We start from the raw sequence: 25191 nt of genomic DNA on the forward strand, positions 1-25191 counted from the left end.
TAATTATATTCTAGGAAAATGTAATAAGTAATTTGGATTTTCTCCACCTATTTGCAGCAGTTACCTCATATTCAGATTTTACTTTGGGTCAGGCACTATGCTATAGGTTGACAATTCTAATCATAGATATTCCTAATGTATGTATTCATATTATATACGTGTATATGTACACACACACACACACACATATAATTATTTCCAGTTGTGAATCAAGTAGATGAAATATGTCTTGAATTCTGAAACTCTTCTTTTTTCATTGTAACGTCATGTCTTTCTTCTGCTGCTTGAGTCTGATAAATGTACTCTTCTGTCTCTGGACTCAGTGTCATCCTATTCCTAGTACATTTATTTAAGTCTCTTGGCTGCATCTCCTCCTCTTTTACACTCAGTTTTCAAAATAGGTTATTTCAGTTTTACTCTCAGCAACACCCTTTCTCTGCCAATTCCTTGTTGACCTTGAACTTGATTTGTGTTGGTGACAGCCCCTCTTTCTCTCTTTTTTTTAAGGAAATTCTAAGCAAATCTCAGTTCAGTTTATAATAAAAGTTAGAGTCAATAGAAAGTTGGAAACACCAAAAGGAAATACCTTATTTTGTTGTGAGAATGTTTTAAATATGAATTTCCCCCTTCTATATTAGTGTTATAATTCCCAACAGGAAATGATTAAGAATTCCTCCCAAACCTTTATGAATGGCCACCGAAGGTAGAAATACTTCAGCTTTCCATAGTGTCCATAGACTTATTAGAGATCCAAGTCAGTGATAAGAGATACAGAGATACAATTTTTAAAAAACGCCCTGGCCGGGTGGCTCATTTGGTTGGAACAATGTCCTTTACACCAAAAGGTTGTAGGTTTGATTCCCAATCAGGGCACATACCCAGGTTGTGGGTTTGATCCCCAGTTGGGGTGCGTATGGGAAGCAACAGGTTGATGTTTCTCTCTCAAATCAATAAAAGACATATCCTCAGGTGAGGATTAAAAAATGAAAAAAGAGATCCAGGCCAAGCTTCCAGCTCAGGGATGTAGCATCCCCATATTTATACCCATAGCCTATCCCCAGCCAGATATGCATGAGTTCTCTCTTTTCTACTTCAGTGTGTCCTTTTTAAAATCACAGGGACACTTTTAAATCTCAAATTCCAACAGGTGACAAAAGCATCTTTGCTGGTGAGCGCTTGAGGGTGGCAGAGTGAGAGCATGTGTGCATGTGCCCTCAGGAGATGGGCAAAGGGAGTTTCCCGCAGAATTAGTGAGATTGAACCAATTAGCACAGCAAGCTCTTCCTCCTGGAACCTGCACCTTTCCTTTCCCCATTTTGTTCCCCCCAGGCTAGTGACCTTTACCTTTCTCTCTCCTAAGCTCCAAGGGCTCTTCTTTTGCCTCTGACTTTCTAAATAAACTTTCTCTTATTTAAAAAAACTCTGATAGTACAAATTAATTAGGCTTCAAAAAGGTTGTGCCTGATTTCAAACTTATATTTAGTACCTGCTTTTATAAAAGAAGAAAATGGTTTGAGAAAAGAGGTGAAAGGATCAGAAGTCTGCAGGAACCAGAGTATATTATTATTATTGTTATTATTATTATTATTTTGTGGAGTGTTGGGTAAGAGAGGAGGGGCAGGATCCCAATTCCATATTCAGTCAATGTCCTGCCATAACCCAACCTCTTTTATCTACTGCTGAATAATGTCAGAGAATCCTATCTAATAAAAGAGTAATATGCAAATTGACCATCACTCCAACACACAAGATGGCCGCCCCCATGTGGTCAAAGATGGCCGCCCCCATGTGAACACAAGATAGCTGGCAGGGGAGGGTAGTTGGGAGGAACCAGGCCTGCAGGGAGGGCAGTTGAGGGAGAGGACCAGGCCTGCAAGGGATGGTAGTTAGGGGCGATCAGGCCTGCAGGGGAGGACAGTTAGGGGTGACTGGGCCAGCAGAGGAGGGTAGTTGGGGGCGAACAGGCCTGCAGGGGAGGGCAGTTGGGGGGAGCCAGGCCTGCAGGGGAGAGCAGTTAGGGGGGACCAGGCCTGCAGGGGAGGGCATTTGGGGGAGACCAGGCCTGCAGGGGAGAGCAGTTGGGGGGACCAGGCCTGCAGGGGAGGGAAGTTGGGGGCAACCAGGCCTGAAGGAGAGGATAGTTGGGGGTGACCCAGGCCTGCAGAGTAGGGCGGTTGCAAGGGACCAGGCCTGCAGGGGAGGGCAATTGGGGGGAACCAGGCCTACAGGGGAGGGCAGTTGGGAGGGACCAGGCCTGCAGGGAAGGGCAGTTGGGGGCGAACAGGCCAGCAGGAGAGGACAGTTAGGGGTGACCAGGCCTGCAGGGGAGGGCAGTTAGGGGGGACCAGGCCTGTAAGGGAGGACAGTTGGGGGGGACCAGGCCTGCAGGGGAGGGCAGTTGGGGGGACCAGGCCTACAGGGGAGGGCAGTTAGGGGCGACCAGGCTGGCAAAGGAAGGCAGTTAGGGTTTACCAGCCCAGCAGGGGAGGGCAGTTGGAGGTGACCAGGCCTGCAGGGGAGGACAGTTAGGGGTGACCAGGCTGGCAGGGGAGGGCTGTTAGGGATGACTAGGCCATCAGGGGAGCATTCAGGCGTTGATCAGGCTGGCAGGGGAGTAATTAGGGGTGATCAGGCTGGCAGGCAGAAGCGGTTAGGGGCAATCAGGCCGGCAGGCAGGCGAGCGGTTAGGAGCCAGCAGTCCAACTGCCCAGTGGGATTGGGCCTAAACAGGCAGTCGGACATCCCTTTAGGGGTCCCAGATTGGAGAGGGTGCAGGCTGGGCTGAGGGACACCTCCTCCTCCCCCCATGCGGGCTGAGGGACACCTCCTCCTCCCCCCATGCACCATTTTCGTGCACCGGGCCTATAGTATAGAATAATTGTGTTAATTGCCACCATTATATAATTTTTGACTTTCCAATTCAGCCATGGTCTCAACACTTCAGTCATCTGATTTTATTTGTTCTTCTCAACATTTATCAAATGCTCAGCTTAAAAATATTTAGGGAATTTAATATCTGCTGGCAGAGGACCTACTGGAGATATAGAGATTGGGCTGTCTGAACATAAATTGTATTAAAGTAACAAATTACTCTGATAAGTACTGAAGATACATATTTGGCAAACATACTACAAAATATCAGAATGGAATATAGGATGAGAAAATGGATCCATAACTTATTGTGTTGGGGTACTTACAAAATGCCTTGAGTATTCACTAGGATATTAGTATATTAGACTGCCTATTTACCTTACAGTCTTTTGTAAGGTCACTTCTATCATCTGTGCGTTTTAACAGGAGCTGAAAAGCTGATATTTTAATAGGACTTGAAAAGCGTACATTGTGACCATACTCATCATCTGAGCTACTAATTAAAGAGTGTTTTATTTTTGCTTTTGTTTTGCTTTAGAAAGCAGACTAGCATTTGGTAAGTTTAAATCCTGTGTGAAAATTTAGTAGCTGGATAGATGCTCTGTACAGCAGTGTACTGTAGAGGGGACAGTGTTCTAGAAGTTTCTTGCATGTCCTTTCCCAGTTACTATTTGTGGGGAAAAGATAAATACTTGTGGTTAGTTTGCCATCTTGAACTGAAAGTCTAGCTTAAAGTTATTTTCTTTCCCTTACAATATTTTATTGAGTTAAACTTATACATACAATAGGATGCACAGATCTTATATGTATAGTAGTTGAGTCCTTTTTATTGCTGAATAGTATTCCATTTCATGCATATAACCCAATAGTGTTTGTGTATTCTTTTGTTGATAGACATTTGGATAGTCTTCAGTTTTTGGCTATTATAAATAATGCTGTTTTAGATACTTGTACGTGTGCTCATAAGAGTTCCATTTGCTTTATATCTTTGTCAACATAGTGGTGTAAAATGGTTATCTTCTTGTGGTTTTAATTTGAGTTTCCTAGATGATGAGTGATGTTGAGCCTCCTTCATGTGCACATTAGATATTGCTTTATTTTCTTTTGTGAAGTGTCTATTCAAGTCTTATACTAATTTTATTTATTGGCTCATTTTTCTTCTTGTAATTGAATTGCAAAAGTTTTAATATATTTTGGCTAAGAGTGTCAGATATAGGTATTGGGAATATTTCTCCTAGTCTGTAGGTTGTCTTTTGATGTGCTGAAGTTTTAAATTTTTATGAAATTCAGTTTATCAAAAACATTTTTTTAATGCTTGGTGCTTTTTGTGTTCTCTGAAAATTCTTTGCCTGTCTACCCCATGGTTATAAAGATAGTCTCAGGTATTTTTTTCTCAAAATTTTATAGTTCTGGCTTGTACATCTTGAATTAATTTTTGATGTGTGAAGTGAGGTAAGAGTCAAGGTTTATATTTTTATAGTGTGGTATAATAGGAAATATATTTATTATTTGTTCTTGGATCTGGCACAAAACTCCTAAAACCCTTTGAATTTCCTGAGTGATGGGGGTGTTTTTGTCATTCATAAGGAGCCCCTTTTGGAGCACACCTGAGTTCATGCTAGTGACTTAGGTTGGGTCCCCTAGATAGCTTCAGGATGGGACTTGTCACCAGGAAGACCAAGTGTTTAGAGGACTGGAACTCCCAGTCTCTCCCACTGATCTCTGGGAAGGGGGAAGGGAAGGAGTGTAGGCTGCAGATTGAGCTCTATAAAAACTTAAAATAATTTTTAAAATTTATTTATTGATTTTAGAGAGAGAGGGGAAAGAAGAGATAGAGATAGATAGATTTGTTTTTCTACTTATTTATGCATTCATTAGTCTCTTACTATAGACTTGGATTTAAAGTCTATTTTGTCACATGTAAGTATTGTTACCCCAACTTTTTTTTCATTACCATTTGCATGAAATACCTTTTTCCATTTCTTTACTTTTAGTCTCTGTGTATCTTTTGTTCTGAGGTATGTCTCCTGAAGACAACATATACATGGGTCTTGTCTTCTTTTCTGTTCAGCTACCTTATGTCTTTTGATTGGAGCAGTGAAGCCATTTATATTTAAAGTGATAATTACTAGGTACATATTTATTGCCATTTTATTTTGTTAATTATGTTCCTCTGTTTTTTGTCTCCTCCTCCTCCTCCTCCTCCTCCTCCTCCTCCTCCTCCTCCTCCTCCTCCTCCTCTTCCTCCTCCTCTTCCTCCGCCTTCTCCTTTAAGCATGCCTTTTAACATTTTTTGTAATACTGGTTTGGTGGTAACAAACTCCTGTAGCTTTTTCTTGTCTGCAAAACTCTGTAATTTCTGCTTCAATTTTAAATGATAGCCTTGCTGGGTAAAGTAGGCTTGGTTGTCATTCCTTGCTTTTTATCACTTTGAATATTTCATGTCAATCCCTTCTGACCTGAAATGGTCTCTATTGAGAAATCACCTGACAGGCATATGGGGGTTCCCTTGTAGGTAACTGACTGCCTTTCTCTTGCAGCTTTTAAGATTCTCGCTTTGTTGTTAACCTTTTCCATTTTAATTATGATGTCTTGGTGTGGCCATTTTTGAATTCATCTAGTTTGGGACTCAGTGCACTTCCTGGACTTGTGTGTCTTTTTTTTCTTCACCAGGTGAGGGAAGTTTTTAGTCATTATTTCTTCAAATAGGTTCTTGATCCCTTGCTCTCTCTCTTCTCCTTCTGGTATCCCTATGGCATGGATGTTGGTATGCTTCATGTTGTCCCAAAGGTATCATAAACTGCCCTCATATTTTTAAAATACATAGTTTTATTGATTTCAGAGAGGAAGGGAAAGGGAGAGAGAGATAGAAACCTAAACGATGAGAGAGAATCATTGATAGGCTGCCCTTTACATACCCCCCACTGGGGATTGAGCTCACAACCTGGGCATATGCCTCAACTGGTTCATAGGTCAATGCTCAACCACTGAGCCACTCTGGCAGGGCATGTCTTCATTTTTTTAAATTATTTTTTTCTTTTTGCTGTTCTGATTGGGTGTTTTTTATTACCTTGTCTTCCAAATAGCTGATTCACTCCTCTCCTTTATTGAGCCTACTGTTTAGTCCTTTCAGTGTATTATTTCAGATATGACATTCTTTATTTCTGACTGATCCTTTTTTTTATGTTTTCTATGTCATTTTTCATGCTGTTGAGCATCCTTGTAATCATTACTCTGAACTCTATATCTGATAAATTGCTTACCTCTATTTCATTTAGCTCTCTGGAGAATTTCATTATTTTTCATTTGGTGCCTGTTTCTTTGTTTCCCCATTTTGGTTGCCTCTTTGTGTGTGTTTGTATGTATCAGGTAGAACTGCCATGACTTCCTGTCTGTTACAGTAGCCCTATGTAGTAGGTGATCTGTGGGATCTAGTGGTACAGTCTCCCTGATCACCTTAGCTGGGTGCCCTAAGAATGTCCTTGTGCACATTATGTGGGTCCTCCCGTTGTCACTGAGGCTTAATTGCTATTGGTCTGTTCATGTGTGGGATTGACTCTCAGTTTGGCTGACAGGCTCAACCTCCAACATAGTGTGCAGGCTGCTGTGCAGGTGCTGATCACACAAAGTAGAATTCGCCTCAGCACGGTTTAGTGCCTGCTGAAATCTCCCTGTGGATATGCTGCATATGAAGCTTACTGGATCCTGCTCTTTTGTTGTGTGGAACTGGCCACAGGGTGTACTGGTTCTGGGCCTCTTTGGAGGGACTGTGGTGCAGACAGATGTCAGACTCTGTGACAGGCCCTGAGCAACCTGTGTGGAGCTATCAGTGACTCATAGTTTGTAGCTCCCTCTGCTGGGCCTGCGTGCATGTGGAAAGAAGCTGTGCACCAAGGTCTGTTTTTACTAGCACCAGACCCAGGGGTGGGTCAAAGTATCCAGAGATCAGCCTTCGCCTACAGGCTGTCTGTTAGGTGCAGTCACTAAAGAGCCTTAGGCTGTACTCCTCAGCAGGTCGTAAGCGCTACATGGTGGGATGAGAGGGATTCCAATGGGTGGTGGGACTATTGCTTTCCCCCAGCTTATGCTGCATGAGGTGATGCTCTGCCTGAGAAAGATGGCTTCTGCAGTTAGGAGGAATGGCTCAGCACAGGAATCCTCTCAGCTCTCTCCCCAGAGCCAACAACCCCTCACAACTCTAGTATGCTCTGCCCTTCCTCTGCCAGAGCCAAGGGTGAATAGCTGTGAAGGAAATTTTGTGCATTGGCTCTTTAAGAGGATGTCTGTGTTTCTAGCTATCTCTTCTTGGCAGACAGAAACCCTCTGCTTTTCACAGGAATATATTACATGTGCACCTTTCCTGGTTCTGGTGGTTTGGGCTAGGGAGCTTGGCTTGGGGTTTAGAACCCACACTTCTCAGAGGTCTACTCCCCATAGCTGAGATATCCCTCCAAAACTTTAGCTGCTGCCCATGAGTACTTGGCCAGACCTCTTGTGCCTCCGTGCCTACTACCAGTCTTGTTGTGGCCTCCTCTATAAGTCCTTGGTTATAAGGCTTCTCTCCACCTAGTTTTCAGTTAGTTATTTAGGATGATGTTTCTATACTTTAGCTGTAATTCCAGTTTGGTCCTGGGAGGAGTTGAGTGTAACTTCCACCATCTTCGATCGCCACACATTTCTGTATTCATAAAAATTATCTGTGGAGTCTGTTGAAAATTCAGATTTATTCTCCATGTTCTATTCTCCCATTTGAAGATTTTTCTTCAGTATGTCCAAGGGAGGGCCAAGGAGTTCTTACTTTTAATAGACTATCCTAGGTCACAATAACTAATGCTGGTGGCTCTGAAATCAGGTTTGGGTCTCTGATGGACCAGAAGCAGTGCTTTTTAACTGCTTTCAGAGGAATAATAATAATAAAAAGAGAGATGAAGATATGAATGATAGGATGCCTGTGTAGCAGCAAGGGCCCAATGGATGCTAAATATCAGAATTTTTAGTTTTGCCAACTCTTTAGCTACTTGAAATCGACATGGGCAAAACTGTGGTTGGATACAGGATTGGCATGGCAGAATGTCTAAAGGAGAAAAATATCTAGGGCACTAATTAGGGAAACACTGAAGTCAAGACCTGATTTTCAGGAAGACATGTCAGGAGGCATCAGGAGTCTGGGTAAAATTGGAGGATCCAAATAATTGAAAATCACTTGTGATGTAGAAGAAGTGATTGAGTAGCTGAGAGAGGTATGGATGTGAAAAGTCATATATAAATTGGTTTTGTTCAGAGAAGGAGGGTTATTAGAAAGGTTAGGCATTTTTTTTTATGGATGAAATTTGGAAATGAGGTATTACTGAGGAAAAGCAATTTCTATAAAAGTGAGAAAAGAATCAAGGTACCTCACAGTAGGGTGGTAATAAGGTTGCCAGATAAAATGCAGGATATACCTAGTTGAGTTTGAGTATCAGATACACAGTGAATACTTTTTCATAGTATGGGTATGTTCCAATTGCTCACACTAAAAGTTATTTGTTGTGTACATGATATTTAAACTGATCTAAGTGAGGGTCCTCTACTTTTATTTGATAAATCTGGTAACCCTAGGCAGAAGTGATGTTTCATAAAACACAAAGTAAGGTGGGTAAGATCAGGTTGGGAGAAGGTAAGCATGGTGATGGAGTAGAACTGAGTTGTTTGAGATTAAAAGTATGAAGTAATATTAAGGGAACATTATTTAGTTAAGAGTTGCCAGATAAAATGCAGGTGGGAGTAATTGAAATTAGGTGAGCATTAGAATGAAAGGTGGGGCAAAGGATTATATTAAAGTGGGGGAGCCCTACCAGGATTATTCTTTTTAATTTGGTGAAGGACAGTGGTTTGTCGCCTTCTTTTTACCAACAGCATTTTCTGAAAGTGACCTGTTTTTCTGGACACAGAAGCAGTAGTATAGGGAGTCTCGGCTTCAACTTGCCAATGTCTTGTCATTTATCTGCATAATTTCACCCCACCTCCTTCCAACGTTATCTGCTGAAAGGAAGGGAAGAGATTGATGAATAAATATGGTTATGTTCATTAAAGCATTTTGTGATGCATTATGAGAAAGCAAGCTAGGCCATAAAAAGAGAAGTTAAACTTTATGATCAATTAGGAAAACTAGACAGATAAAACCTGCAATGTCATTTTGAGTACTAGATTTGTCCATATGCGTTCCTTTTTATTCTCCTGATTTTGAAACACTTTTCTCTTATTTTCGATTTTGACTCTAAATAACTAAAGGCATAAATATCTAGTACTTTTTGTTCAATGAATAACTAATAGTTTAAAATTTTTCTGTTATTAAGATTCCTGAGTACTACTTATTTTTTCTAAATTGTGCTCAACATAGATATAACTAGTTTAACTCAAATGTGGAAGTCTTGTCTTAGAAACTTTGAGTTTGAAAATGTGGGATACAGGAAATGTAAGTGTAGTTATTAGAAAAGGACCCACAGAAAGGAAAACTTCAAAGGCTATTCTGGTGTCAGCACCTGCTGTGGTCACAATGTAAGCCCTGGAGACCGGGGATTTTGGCAGCAGTTTCAGTGCTTTTAGTTCAATCTCCAGTAACCCCAAATGTGAAGCAGATGCCAGTTTTCTTCTCTAGGGTTTTGATAATGGCATATAATGAGTTGGTTGTTTCCTAGCAACTAAAGAAGCAGTTTCACTTTAGCTGATCCTGCAATAGGAATGAGACGTTTTCCCTTGATATTTGGTATTAGTGATTTCCCTGACAATGGAATTTCAGTTCTGAATAAGGAAAGTTCTTAGCCTTTGGTTTCCTAAAGAATTTTGCTTTTGAGTATGGGCTAAGCTCTGCTTAATCCTGTATAAAATGGAAAAAAAAAATGAACTCCCTAAGCACCCCATGGGAAGAGCCAAAGGAAGTTGGATACATCATTTCTCAAATGGCAAGTGATTATACCAGAAGTTGTTATAGGTGTATTTTTCCCAGTGTTTAACAGCATAATTAACAACCAAATTCTTTCCTGTATTTAATGTTTGAAGTAATAGAGGTTTAATAAATGTTAATATTTCATGCCAATCCCTTCTGGCCTGCAATGTTTCTATTGAGAAATTAGCTGACAGTTTTATGGAGCTCCCTTGTACATAACTACTGATCTTTCTCTTGCTGCTTTTATGACTCTCTGTTTGTCTTTAACCTTTGCCATTTTAATTATGACGTGTCTTGGTGTGGCACTCTTTGGATTCATCTTGTTTGGAACTCAGTGCAATTCATGGACTTGGGTGTCTTTTTTCTTCACCAGGTGAGGGAAGTTTTTAGTCATTATGTCTTCATATAAATTCTCAATTTCTTGCTCTCTCATTTCCTTCTTGTACCTCTATGATGTGGATATTGTTAAGTTTCATGTTGTGTCAAAGTCCCTTATACTATTCTCATTTTTAGGACACTTTTTCCCCCTTTTTGATGCCCTGGTTCTGTGTTTTCTCCTACCTTATCTTCCAAAATGCTGACTCAGTTCTCTGCTTCATCCAACCTACTGTTTATTCTTTCTAGTGTATTATTCATTTCAGAGATCATATTCTTTATTTCTGACTGGTTCTCTTTCATGATTTCTACTAGGGGCCTGGTGCATGGAATCGTGCACTCAGGGGAAGGTGGTCCTTTAGCCCAACCTGTGCCCTCCCGCAGTCTGGGAGCCCTTGGGGGATGTCTGACTGAGTCAGCAGTCACACATCCTTAGTGCTGCCGCAAAGACGGGAGAGGCTTCCGCCACCGCTGCTGCGTTCACCAGCGTGAGCCTGGCTTCTGGCTGAGTGGCGCTCCCCCTGTGGGAGCGCACTGACCACCAGGGGACAGCTCCTGTGTTAAGCGTCTGCCCCCTGGTGGTCAGTGCGTGTCATAACGATCGGTTGTTCCGCTGTTCGGTTGATTTGCATATTAGCCTTTTATTATATAGGATGTCCTATTTTATGCTTGTTATCTCTTTGTTGAAGTTTTTACTAAGTTTTTTGAATTCTGTATCTGATAAATTGCCATCTCCAATTCATTTAGTTCTTTTTCTGGAGATTTCGTCTCTTCTTTCATGGGCGGCATGGTTTTGGCTGCCTAACCCATTTTGTCTTTGTTTCTCTGTATTAGGTAGATCTGCTATGTCTCCTAGTCTTGGTAGGGTGGCCTTATATAGTTGGTGTCCTTTGGGATCCAGAGCGTATTCTCCTTAATCCCCTGAGCTGCATGCTCCTGGAATGTCCCTGGTGTGAGCTATGTAGCTCCTCCTGTTGCAATTGAGTCTTGTTTCTTTGGTGCATGGGATCACCCCACAGGCTGGCTGACGGTGAGAACTGACCCCAACCACAGTGTATAAGCTGCTGTGCAGGTGCTGACAACATGAAGTAAAATTTGCCTCAGCAGGGTCTGGTGCTTGCCATGATTTCCCTTTGAATATTCCACTTGTGAAGTTAATCAGATCCTGCTCTGATGTTGTTTGAAGCTGGCCACAGGGTGTGTTGGTTCTGGGGTTTCTTGAGAGTACTCTGGTGCAGGTCAGTTTCAGATGCTCTCTGTGACTGGCCATGGCAATCTGTTTGGAGCTACAAAGCAATCCATAGTTTGTGGTTGCCTCTCCTGGGCCTGGGTGAGCATGTAAGGACCAAGCTGCACACCAAGGCTGGCTTCCACCAGTACTGAGCCAGGTGCAGGTCAGCAAAAGGCCCAAGGCACCCTGAGATCCTCTTATACCTTCCTTTGCCTTCCTGTTGGGCTCAGTAACTGAAAGTGCCTCTGGTGGTACTCGAATTGCATAACATAAGGTATATTCTCAGTGAGTCACCACATAGGGGGTAAGTGGTGTTCACCAGATTGGTACATGTTCAAACTCTGTGCCAGTGGTGGGTCTGAGGCGACTCAGCAAAAGTCCCAGTGTAAATCAAGTCTAGCTGCCACCCTCTGGGTGCCTACAGACCTTCCTTTGGGGTGGGGTCTCATGGAGTCATCAGGAATAGGCCAGCAGAGTTTATCAGTTCCAAACAGACCAAGATTTGGCTGTGTGAAGGATTAATTCTGTCTCTCTCTGGCGTGCAAGGGAAAAATGGCCCCCATCCTAGAGTAACACAACACAGTCTGCCAAGACCTTTTGGGGAGCCCAAGCTGAGTTGGGCAGAGCTGCCGGGAGTCAGGAGGATGGGGCTAGTGCATGTTCTATATGGAGGAGGCACAGGTCAGTCTTATGGGAAGGTGGGGTAAATGGCCCCTAGCTCTGGAGCCACACAACTCAGTCACTGATACCCCTGAGTCTGCTCAGACCTCTACACTCTAGTCCCAGACAGCTGACTCCTCCATAGGGTGGGGCTGAAGGGAGCCCAGAAGGTGGATCTATTGCTTTACCCCAGGCTAATGTTGTAAGGAGGGAAGTGCTTCACCCAAGAAAGATGGTATCTGTGGGGTGACTGGTTGGAACAAGAATTTGTGCACTGACCTTTTATGAGGGCACCTGTGTCTCTTTAGCTGGACAGAATCCCCACTGATTTTCACAGCCAGATGTTATGTTGACATCTCTTTCTGCCTCTGGTGCTCTGGGCTAGCGAGCCCAGTGTGGGGTTGGGAATCCATGCTTCTCAGGGGGAATTTCTGCAGCTGAGATATCCCTTCAGATCCTCTGCCCTTTCTGCCGGTCTCGATAAGACTTCTGTAAATCCTTGGTTATAACACTTCTGTTCACCTAGTCTCCAGTTGGTTATTCAGGTTAATTGCTCTATATTTTAGTTGCACAATAAAACCTCGATATAATAGACTAATTCAGACGAGGGGGTGTTCATTAAAGCTGAAAGTCCATCCTATATAATAAAAAGGTAATATGCAAATTGACCCTAATGGCTGAATGATGCGCTATGATGCACACTGACCATGGGGGGCGGGGTGGGGGGGGGGCAGACGCTCAATGCAGGAGCTGCCCCCTGGTGGTTATTGTGCTCCCACAGGGGGAGCTCTGCTCAGCCACAAGCTGGGCTGATGGCTGCGAGCGCAGCAGTGGTGGCTGGAGCCTCTCCCGCCTCCTCAGCAGCACTAAGAATGTCTAACTAATGGCTTAGGCCTGCTCCCCATGGGGAGCTCTTTGGATATCTCCCGAGAGCTCCCAAACTGCAAGAGGGCACAGGTCGGGCTGAGGGACCGCCCCCCATCCCCCAAAGCATGAATTTTTGTGCACCAGGCCTCTAGTTATATAATAAAGTAGGTTTTCCAAATGTGTATGTTAAAAAAATGACAAATTAGTTTACCTGTTTTTACTTATGTAGACACGGTAGTGTAGTTAAAATTAAGTATGTATGAAAAGTTTAATGTCACAGAAAAGTTTTCTATATGTATTACAGTAATTTTAAATTTATACTGAATAGGTCAGGTAATTGTGTGCATTCACCAGTCACCACAAGTAATCAAATGCAGGTGGCTGGGCCTGGCTTAGCTCACATTGGAACATCTGCCTACATGTGTGAGACAACTACTACAGAAAGTCATGCCATAGGACCACAGGAACAATTACTGAACGCCTTATGGTGTGGTCATGTACTAATCATTCACCGAACATTGTTTACGAGCAGTGACTCTTGGATTTAAATATGTAGATTATAGTTGTAGATGTGTAATACTTATTTATGTTGGTGACATTACTACAGTGTTTTTTCCAACAAATGGCCTGTTTGCTAGTATTTGTTAAAAATAACATGGCCCTGGCTGGTTTTCTCAATGGTTAGAGTGTCAGTCCATTGACTGAAGGTTCTTGGATTTGATTCAAGTAAAGGGCACATACCTCGGTTGTAGGCTCGATCCCTGGCCCTGGTCTGGGCAAGTGTGGGAGGCAACCAATCGATGTGTCTTTCTTATATCTATGTTTCTCTCTCTCCTTCTCTCCCTCTCTCTAAAAATCAATGGGGAAAAAATATCCTCTGGTGAGGATTAACAGAAAAAAAACAAACAAAAATAACAGTGAAGTAATAACAAAAAAAAAAATAACCTATTAATTTAATTATAAGCAACTCTTGGTTAAAAGCATTTTAAAATTAATAGGGCGTTAACTTTCACATTTGATATATGGACTGGACATTTTGTCCATTAAATCCGAAGTCTGTTAAATTGAGATCTGCAAAATTGAGGTTTTACTGTAATTCTAGTTTGGTCCTGGGAGGAGGTGAGTGTAACTCACCTACTCCACTGCCATCTTGGATCCTATCCTATATAATAAAAGCCTAATATGCTAAGTGTCCGACCGTTCGACCAGTCGCTATGACGCACACTGACTACCAGGGGGCAGATGCTCCAACTGGTAGGCTAGCTTGATGCTGGGGTCCAGCCAATTGGGACTGGGTGAGACAAGCCTAACACGCCCTGGATCCCTACCACGGTCCCTCCCCGGACCTGATCGTGCAGTGGTGGGGTCCCTCGGCCTGGCCTGCACCCTCTTGCAATCTGGGACTTCTTGGGGGATGTCAGAGAGTCAGTTTCGGCCTGATCCCCGCAGGCCAGGCTGAGGGACCCCACCGCTGCACGAATCCACGCACCGGGCCTGTAGTCTTTAAATATTAGTAACATGTCTGTACTCAACCGAATCCTACATGGAGGCATGGGAAAATTATTTCAAATGACCTTCTTTTAGTCATTTATCATTTAAACAGTTTCTAAGGACATTATCTGTTTTTTTTTCCTTTGACATTATATAACTAATATAAAGTACCTTCTTCATCCAGATTTATAGTATGATATATTAAGTTTTAGAAGTTCCCAAACACTTAGGCAAAGAGATAAAATATTAAATGATGTTCTTAAGATAATTAAGTTAACCATATCTGAATATACCAAAGAAATTTATTGCCTTGCATGAAAAAGATTCATGGACTATGCATTAACTATAAATGAAGTTATTGACTGTATTCATTGTCAGTTTTGGGCATCTAATCATTCCTCTCTATGATTTTTGCATCACCAGGTATTTAGCAGGTCTCATATTTAAAAACACTTTACTAGGCCTTTGTGAAGCATTAAGGAATTTAGAAACTAGTTAATCCAAGTGGGCAGGATAGTTATCTTTCAGGCACCTAAGACATAATTTTCTTAAAAACTCTTTAAACATGAAGCAAGTTTCTATATAAGTCAGCTATTGCTCTTAGATTTCTTTGGGACCTTAATCTGAGGCTAAAGAGTCAAATATGTTAAGCCTAGTTTTGAATTCTTCTTTCCCTTTTAAAGCTATATATTAGTGAATATGTAAATAGGAATATAATTAAAGCCCACTTCTTTGAAATATTTTTCTGAGACAGTATTATTTAGTAAATAGCTCATTTTGATTAATCTAGAGATTTTGATAACCATGTATTTGTTCATTCATTTAACAAATATTTATTGAACTGGTATCAGATAATTATTGCAGTGCTTTAAAAATGTTATTGGACTTTTTGTCATCTTCAGCAGCAGACATTTACTGCCTATTTACTATGTTTGGGTCATGGATGTGTAAGACAGTTCAAAATTGTAACATAACACTTTCAGTTACAGACTATTAACTTACAGTCATAAACAAATGTTTAGATATGTTAAAAAGTTTGATGACTTTCAGATACTGTTTTACAGTGTTTTACTTAAGGCCATCAAAGTTGGAACTTAGAGAACAAGGCTGAGTATTACATAGTGTTATCTATTTAAGGTGGTGGTGTTGTTACAGGATATTAGATTTCAGAGATTTCATTTAGGTTCCATGTCAACAATCCAGTGTGGAAAAAGAACTAGGTCTCAGGAGTTAGGAAACAGCCTATGAATAGCAATTGCTGGTTATTTTTTTCCTACTGAAATGCTCCTCTTTTTCTGCTGATTTTAAGAAATGACTTACACAAGTACCTCCATCTCACTGTAATGACTGATTACTTGTATATGCAGGTTTGAGTATTATGATGTTCTCGTTTTACATATTGCTATTGTAGATATGTAAGAAGAAAACTCTTATATGTTCTTTGGCTGGCACCAATGGTCCCCAATCCCCCACCATAAGTCATTTATGCCAAATTTCTCAAGTGTTAGAGCAGATCTGGTCATTACTTCATCAATTTTTTCTTGTGTTCTGGTCTCTGTTAACACAGGTGTAGAGACACTTTTCACTTGATAAAACTACTTTGTGATCTGAAGGTTTAAAGGGTAAATTATTAAGAAACAATATAAATAAAATAAAGTAAGGGAAGTGCTAAAAAAGGAGAGTTTTTGTTTTCTATTGTCAATCACTGATAGTCTCACTTCTTGTTCTGTGTAGTTTTATGTTGGAGCAATTTTTAAGGCCCTGACTCTCAGAGCTTCTCTTCTAACCTAACATTGAGGGAAGGCCTCCTACTGCAGCTCTGTGATTATATACATCTGATCCAGATTATCTTGTGCTCTATTATCAGTGATCAGCCCTAGTTCTGGTACCTTTGGAAGATGAAGGTACTTGACCAGGGGTGGGCAAACTTTTTGGCTCGAGGGCCACAATGGGTTCTTAAACTGGACCAGAGGGCTGGAACAAAAGCATGGATGGAGTGTTTGTGTGAACTAATATAAATTCAAAGTAAAGGAGCGGAGGGGAGAGCAAGAGAACCGGATAGAACAGCCGGATTCGGCCCGTGGGCCGTAGTTTGCCCACGGCTGTACTTGACCATTCTTGGCCATCAATTCCTTGAATGTCTTCCTTAGGTTTTAGGTATTTTAATCACATTTTGCTCTGATCTGGATGCAGGAATTGGCATTTCATTTCCCCTTCTCCCATTTGGTATATCATTAGCTACTTCTTCATACTGGCTCTCCCCTTTGGTAAGATTAGGCTTCTTTGCCTATCTAGTTACATCTTCTTTCCTAGAACTTTTCAGTACAGTAGGCTTCTCATCTCTGATCTTCCCTTTTCTCCCAGTTCAAAGCTTGGTTTACTTTGATTGGCTCTTTTCTCTTAAGTGAAAAACATGTTCTCAGCCCCTTCATAGGCTAACCCACACTCCAGGAATGATTCAAGGTGTAGACTCAGGTCACCCAGTTCTGGCTTCTGCTCACACAGCCTCAGTCCACTCTTCCCTCCTCTGCTGGAGCACAAAGTGGGTGGCTCCATTGTGTTGGCCCTTTAAGAGGGTGCCTGAATTTCCAGCTGTTGCTCCCTGGCAGACAGCAGTCCTGCTGCTTTTCACAGCCAGATGTTATGTGGGTACCCTTCTCAGTTCTCGTGCTCTCTGCTGGGGAGCCCAGCTTGGGAATTAGATCCCAGAGTTCGCAGTGGCACCCCCCACAGCTGAGATATTTCCCTGGAACTTCAGTAGCTGTCTGTAGGTGTGCCGGGAGCCATTTCGTGCCTCTGCCCCTCCGCCCCTCGGTCCTTGGGTATCAGGGTTCTCTCCAGCGAGTCTTCCGTTGATTATTCAGAAATAAACTTAACCAAGGAGGCAAAAGACCTTGGAAAACTATAGGATGTTGAAAAAAGAGATAGAAGAAGGTATAAACAAGAATATACTGTGTTCATGGATTGGTAGAATCAAATCATTAAAATGTCCATACTACCCAAGGAAATCCACAGATTCAATGAAATCTCTATTAGAATACCAACGACATACTTTACAGAGCTAGAAAAAATACTCCAAGGGACCTGGAGAGTGTCATGGTAGGTGAAATAAGTCTGCTAGAGAAAGGCAAGTATCACATGATTGCACTCATATGTGGAATCTAAGTAACAAAATAAACTGATGAGCGGAGTGGATCCAGAGATATGGAACCATGAAACAAACAGAGTGCGGAATCTCAGAGGGAAGGCAGGGTGGGTGGGTGGGTGGGTGGGTGGGAGGTAGGTAATCAGTCAAAGACCTTGTATGTATATATGCATAATAACCCATGGACACAGACAATAGGGTTCTGAAGGGCTGGAGGGGGTCAATGTGGGGTGGGGGGGAGAAGGGGACATATGTAATACTTTCAACAATAAAGAATTATTTTTTTAAAAAATAAGGACAGTTACTTTTGTCCAAAATCTAAAAAGAGAGCAGGAAAGGAAGTAAGAAAGAGAAAGGATAGATAGGTACCAGGAAATTGAATTCATCATTGTGGTTTAAACTTGGCCAGCATTTCATTAATAAAGCAAAGATGCTTGGATATTATTTTGTGTCTGACAACACAGAGAAATGTTTCCCATTTCTTTCTTTGTGTATTTACCAGCAGAAGTATCTACCAGAAGGAAGTAATAGAGGTCTTCCGGTAGTTTAATATAAGGGTGGGTGGGCTGTAATTGTACCTCTGACATAAATGGGAAGCATACAGAATGCTGGCTTGTTTATAAGAAAACTAGAGGCCTGGTGTACAAAATTCATGCACGGGGCAGGCGGGGGGGGGGGGGTGGGGAAGGGTGTGATCCCTCAGCCCGGCCTGCAATGATGCCAGCATCCCGCACCCAGGCCGGCCTCTGGCCAGAGGCCGGCCCACCTGCCTGCTCTCCCTCCACAGGCTGGGGCGTGCGCGGCGGGATGCTGGGGCTCGTCACCAGGGCGACGCCACCAGCGTGCAGCGCCCAGGCCGCCTCCATCTTTGTGATGGAATGATGGTTAATTTGCATATTACCCTTTTATTAGATATGATTGACAAAATGAACTGTCTCTTTCAGTTGGAGTCAGCGATCAGTGCAAAAGGAAACACTGATAGAAAATGTACCAAGCCAGTAATATATTGAGGAAAGGGGGAGAGAATGATGTCAGACATGATTCATTAGCAGAAAAAACCAGTGAGGCTAAAATAATTTTTTTTAGAAAGTGAATAAATTAAAAGGAGGCTAATTGCCAAACTCTTATAATATTCTATTTCTACCTTGTATAGTTCAGAAGAATTCCTAACTTTTCAGTTTTTTAGTGTTGTTGGTACGGACTTTAAAATATAACCCACAATGATTTGAACAGAGTCTAGGGTAAGGGTAATTATAAAAGGTAGGGCCTTGTCTTCTGTAGTCATAATTAAGGAGACTTGTAAAGGTCACATAAGATTACCTACTGGGCCCTTAGGAGAGATTCATAGAGCTGTGGCCCTTGTCAGGTGGGCAAGGACTTACCCTGTCTCTTCAAGTGCAGATGGGGAATTATGGGTCAGAGTTAGAGGTTAGAAGCTTGGGGGAGCTGTTCAGGTTCTAAGAAGATTTTAACAGATCCCAAGCAGGCTATAAGGGAGGAAGGATTTCATAGGATTTGACTCCTATTTATTATTGAGGCAGATACTGTATTTACTTGATTTTAAAACATATATTTTAAATTTTAATATCTCTGAAATTGGAGTGTATTTTCTAATCAATAACATCTTGGCATCATGTTTAATTATTATTTTTTCTTTGGTGGTGTGTAAAATAATGGTGTACCTTATAATTTATTGTGTTTTCTATTTAATGAGATACAGTAATTATTTTTGTTGGGATTACTTTAATGCTGATTGAATTGTATTCTTGTCTTTTTCACAATCATTGCAGAGTTATCCCATGTCATTAATTTTGGTCAGGATTTCTGTTGTTAAAAGATAGTTTTATACTGCTGGTGGTTGTTTGACAACCTGTTCATTCCTCTTCATTTCTCCATTACAAACTAAATTTTCCCTCTTGTTACTTGCCCAGAGACTGCCAGATTCTACCCAGCATATAACTGTCATGATGTCAGTCATTTCAAAGACTATCAGTGTCTCCTTAATACTTTTTAAGGCAGCTACCCTCTGACTTTATATGTTCTTTCAAGTGATTAAATTTTAGAAAAATTGTAAATAAGAAAGGCATGAAACTTATCCCTATAGAATCTTTTGTTTCCTGTAAACCTTTACTTACTGATTTTAAAAAATTTGTTAATGCTATGTGATCATTCATAGTTTGAAAATAATACTGTATTAACTTATATTTATAGATGTTTGTGTGTATTTAATAGTTGTTTTACATAGTACTAGTTAATTTTATGTTGACAAAAAGTCTACCAAAAGAAATTACTAATGGTGAATTAAAACATCCTCTTTTTACTTATTTATTTTTATTTGTTTTGTTTTGTTTTTGTTTTGTTTTTACCAGCCCTATACATATGTCCTTAGAAATAAATGTTAGACCTTTTAAATTAGTTTATTTTAGTAAAGCCTAAGTCTGGTGTATTAGTTACCCAAATGTAGAAAACATCAAATTAAATAGGTTGAATTAATTTTATCTTTAGATAATTCTATACTGCTAAATACTGCTACCTGTTATTGAGTCTTTACTATGTATTAAGCCTTATGTTGTTTAACTGCATGATCTCATTTGATCCACACAACTTTGTATAATAGGTGTTGTTGTTATTTTTATTTTGCAAAGGAGGAAACTGAGGCATACAAGGATAAAATAACTTGGACAGTGTCCCACAAGTAATCTTACTGATTCCCTATGCTGAGCTTTTAACTACACTGTACCACTGAAGTTTTAAAAGGTTTAAGTTTTTATTTAAAAGCATTGAAAATACACTCTTTAATATCACCTCTGAAATGTTAATTGATATTAATATATTAAGACTTTTCCTTTGACATTTGGCTGCAGATTTGTATTTTAGTCTTTGTACATTCATTGTAAGGCATATCTGAGAGTATGTCTTTGTAAATCTCTGATACTTTTTATTTAAGTGCATCTTTTTCATCCCACCTCCATTGTATTTTTGTTAATTTTGATAAGATGTTATTTTGGTGTGGTTTTTATATGGAGGTGTGCTATAAAACCTTTTTAGTAGTGTTTGGCAATGAGAAATTTGACAAACCCTTCTATGCTACAATATCAGTAACTGTAGTAATAGAATTTATTTTTAAACTCTAGTACTATAAAATTAAAAATGTTTAATTAATAGAATTAAAATTATTTTATAGGTATTTATTACTTGGACTTGATCACCCTTCACAGAGATACAATAGCATTTCCAAGTTACTTAGAGTAAGCTGTAATTCGGTAAAGGGAAATGTCTGTCTTTCTCAGTGTCTACTAGTATTCAGATTCAAACACAATAGTACTTTTCTTAGTGGTTAACTGTTGATACTTTTTCACTGGGAGCAGATGACCATTAATAAGTCAATAGACTGCCCTGCCCGGTTTGGCTCAGTGGATAGAGCGTCGGCCTGCGGACTCAAGGGTCCCAGGTTCGATTCTGGTCAGGGGCATGTACCTTGGTTGCAGGCACATCCCCGGTAGGGGGCATGTAGGAGGCAGCTGGCCGATGTATCTAGCTATCCTTCTCCCTTCCTCTCTGTAAAAAAAATCAATAAAATATATTTTTTTAAAAAAGTCAATAGACTAGTAATTTTTCAGTGATAATTTAAGCTAACCTCAGGTATTGAGGGTTTTTTTCCCAAATCATTTTTTATACTTGTGAATAAATTGATTAAGAGAGAATCTATATTACAAAGAGTTTAGCCTAGATATAAAACTAGAGACACAGTCCCTACAAGGTTGACCTCACTTCTGATAGCATTTGCAAATTTAGGGGTTCCCAAGACCACCCTTAGTTTTAACAATTTGCTAGAAGAACTCATTGAAAGCAATTATACTCATTGGTATGGTTTTTACAAGGAAAGGAAACATTAAAAGCAGTCAAGAGAAGAAGCACAAAGGGCAGTGTCCAAGGAATTACCAAATGTGGAGTTTCTGTTATTTTCTCCCTGTTGAGTCAGGCACATTGCTTTCCTGGCACTAATGTGTGACACTATGCATGGAGTATTGCCATCTAAGGAAGCTCACCTGAATCTTGGTATTCAGAGTTTTTATTGGTACACTGTGACATGATCATGATTGATTGTCCATGTGACGGATCTTAGTGTCTAGTCTCCAACCCCTCTGAGCATGACCCAAAGCCCCCATCCTAAATATTATTATTATTATCTGGCTAGCCCAAAGTTCCAGGCAAATAAAGACCTTAGAGATTACTTTCTAGAAGCTAAAGTTAAAGGCCAGTGTTTTTGGGGAAGGGCCTATTTGAACAAGGTTAAATATTCTTTACTATACAGATATAATGTGAATAATACTATTTTCCAGAATAAATGTATATCCAATGCTAAATTTGGATTTAAAAAATATTTGATTAAGTTTATTGGGGTGACATCCTATATAATAAAAGCCTAATATGCTATGTGTCCGGTCAACTGGTTGGCTGTTCAACCAATCAAAGTGTAATATGCTAATGATATGCTAAGGCCGCTCAACTGCTTGCTATGACGTGCACTGACCACCAGGGGGAAGATGCTCCATCTGGTAGGTTAGCTTGCTGCTGGGGTCCAGCTGATTTGGACTGAGCGAGATGGGCCGGACATGCCCTGGAGCCCTCCCACAGTCTCTCCCCGACTGGCCAACTTCCTGTGTCCCTCCCTAGCCCTGATCGTGCACTGGTGGGGTTCCTTGGCCTTGCCTGTGCCCTTTCGCAATCCAGGACCCCTCAGGGGATGTCGGAGAGTCAGTTTTGGCCTGATCTTGCAAGCCAGGCCGAGGGACCCCACTGGTGCATGAATTTGTGCACCGAGCCTCTAGTTGGTTACTAAAATTGTATAGATTACAAGTGTACAATTCTATAATACATCGTCTGTATATGTGTTTTGTGTTTGCCAGCCAAAGTCAATTCTCCTCTTCTCACCATACTTTTGACTTCCTTTACTCTTTATTACCTCCTCCCATGCCGCTTTCCCTCTAGTAACCTCCATACTCTTGTCTGTGTCTATGAGTTTTTGTTTGTCTTGTTTGTTAATATATCTCACATATGAATGAAATTATATGGTATTCTCAAGATTTATCCATATTGTCGCAAATGGCAATAGAAGACATACAAATGACCAACGGACATGAAAAGATGCTCAACTTCACTAGCTATTAGGGAGATGCAAATCAAAACTACAACAAGATGAGAAATTTCAAAATGGCGGGCAAACAGGCAGCAGTATTGCTCAACTCCTTCTAGGACCAGCTCAGAAAAGCAACTAAGTGGGAGAACATCCACCCTGAATTAACAAATTAGACACAGCTGGGGAGACAATTTTTAATAAGGAGGGCAGAGACACCTAGAGAACCACCACTGTGCCCTGGCAGTGTGCGGCGCAGTACCTCCCAGCAGGCTCCCAGACCTCAGCAGGGAGCGCTTGCCAGAGTGACCTCCCACACCACGCCTCCTCACCAGCCTGCCAGGACACAGTGTCCCATGATCCGGCTCCAGGACCCTGCAGGGAGTGCATGCCAGGGGGACCCCTGTGCCCCGACCCCGCCCTGGGCCCAAGAACTATGCTGACAGTCTGACCTGGCACCCGCTCCACCCTGAGCCCTGGGACCTGCTGCCAGGGTGACCCAGAGCAACACAGTGTGAGCCCCACTCCAGGCCACAGGAGAGCACGGACTATGGGACCCAGAGCAGCCCACGCCCATTCCACACCAGGCCCTGGGAGAGTGACCCAGAGCAGCCCAGCTCATGAGCCTCACTCCAGGCCACAGGAAAGCGAAGACTGTGCAACCCAGAGCAAGCTGCACCTGCTCCACCCCGAGCCCAGGGACTTGCTGCCAGGGTGACCTGGAGTAACCCAGCAGGAGAACTCTGACTGTGTGACCCAGAGCAACCCACACCCACTCCACCCAAGCTCCTAGATAGTCTAGCCAGGGCTACCTGGAGCAACCCAGCACCCGCCCCACTGAAGCCACAGTAGAGTGCTGCTGGGGCCACCCTGAGCAATCCAGTGTGCCCAACCAGGGGCCACAAGTCTGCACTGCAGGTGCGCTGTCAAAGGGACCTAGGGTGCCACCCTGCCACGGGTGCTGGGGCCACACATCGAATTGCATGCCAGAAGGCTCTGGGTCCTCACAGGGATTCGCACACCAGAGGAACTGTGCATGCACACCCATCACCCAAAGCAATCTATAGATTCCATGCAATCCCCATTAAAATATCAATGGCATATTTCACAAACCTAAAACAAACTCTCCAAAAATTCATATGGAATAATGAAAACAAAGACCCCAAATAGCTGCAGCAATCCTGAGAAAGAAGAACAAAGTAGGAGGGATCTCAATACCAGACATCAAGCTACATTACAAAGCCACTATTCTCAAAACTGCCTGGTACTGGCACAAGAACACATAGACCAATGGAACAGAACAGACAACCCAGAAATAGACCCAAGCCATTATGCTCAATTAATATTTGACAAAGGAGGCAACAGCATACAATGGAATCAAGATAGTCTCTTCAATAAATGGTGTTGGGAAAATTGGACAGATACATGCAAAAAAATGAAACTAGACCACCAACTTACACCATACACAAAAATAAACTCAAAATGGATAAAGGACTTAAATGTAAGACGGGAAACCATAAAAATCCTAGAAGAATCCATAGGCAGCAAAATATCAGACATATGTTGTAGCAATATCTTTACCGATACAGCTCCTAGAACAATGGAAACTAAGGAAAAAAATAAACAAATAGGACTACATCAAAATAAAAAGCTTCTGCACAGCAAAAGAATCCATCAACAAAACAATGAGAGCCCACTGCATGGGAGAATATATTTGCCAATGTTATCTCCGATAAGGGTTTAATCTCCAAAATGTATAGGGAACTCACACAACTTAACAAAAGGAAGATAAACAATCCAATCAAAAAAATGGGCAAAGGACCTCAGTAGACACTTTTCGAAAGAGGCCATACAGGAGGCCAAGAGACATATGAAAACATGCTCAAAGTCACTAATCATCCAAGAGATGCAAATCAAAATGTCAATGAGGTACCATCTCACACCTGTCAGAATGGCTATCATCAACGAATCAGCAAACGACAAGTGCTGGTGAGGATGCGGAGAAAAAGGGACCCTCATGCACTACTGGTGGGAATGCAGACTGGTGCAGCCACTGTGGAGAACAGTATGGAGTTTCCTCAAAAAACTAAAAATGGAACTTCCATTTGACCCAATAATCCCACTTCTAGGAATATATCTCAAGAAACTAGAAACACCAGTCAGAAAGGATATATGCACCCCTATGTTCATAGCAGCACAATTCACCATAGCTAAGATTTGGAAACAGCCTAAGTGCCCATCATCAGATGAGTGGATTAAAAAACTGTGGTACATCTGCACAATGGAATACTATGCTGCTCTAAAGAAGGAACTTTTACTATTTGGAACACCATGGATGGACCTGGAGAACATTATGGTAAGCGAAATAAGCCAGTTGGAGAAAGATAAATATCACATGATCTCACTCTTTTGTGGAAAATAATGAACAACAGAAACTGATGATCAAAAATAGACCTAGAAACATAGAAGCATGGAACAGACTGACAAAC

The 25191-nt window shown here is 41.6% G+C and overlaps 1 protein-coding gene across 5 annotated transcripts in view; it reads left to right on the forward strand.

Moving 5' to 3' along the window:
- The window catches only part of NUBPL (NUBP iron-sulfur cluster assembly factor, mitochondrial), a 285767-nt gene that overhangs the window by 106202 nt on the left and 154374 nt on the right, over positions 1-25191 (forward strand). The window lies entirely within an intron of this gene.

The sequence above is a fragment of the Plecotus auritus genome, assembly GCF_963455305.1.
Source record: "Plecotus auritus genome assembly, chromosome: 1".
Lineage (NCBI taxonomy): Eukaryota > Metazoa > Chordata > Mammalia > Chiroptera > Vespertilionidae > Plecotus > Plecotus auritus.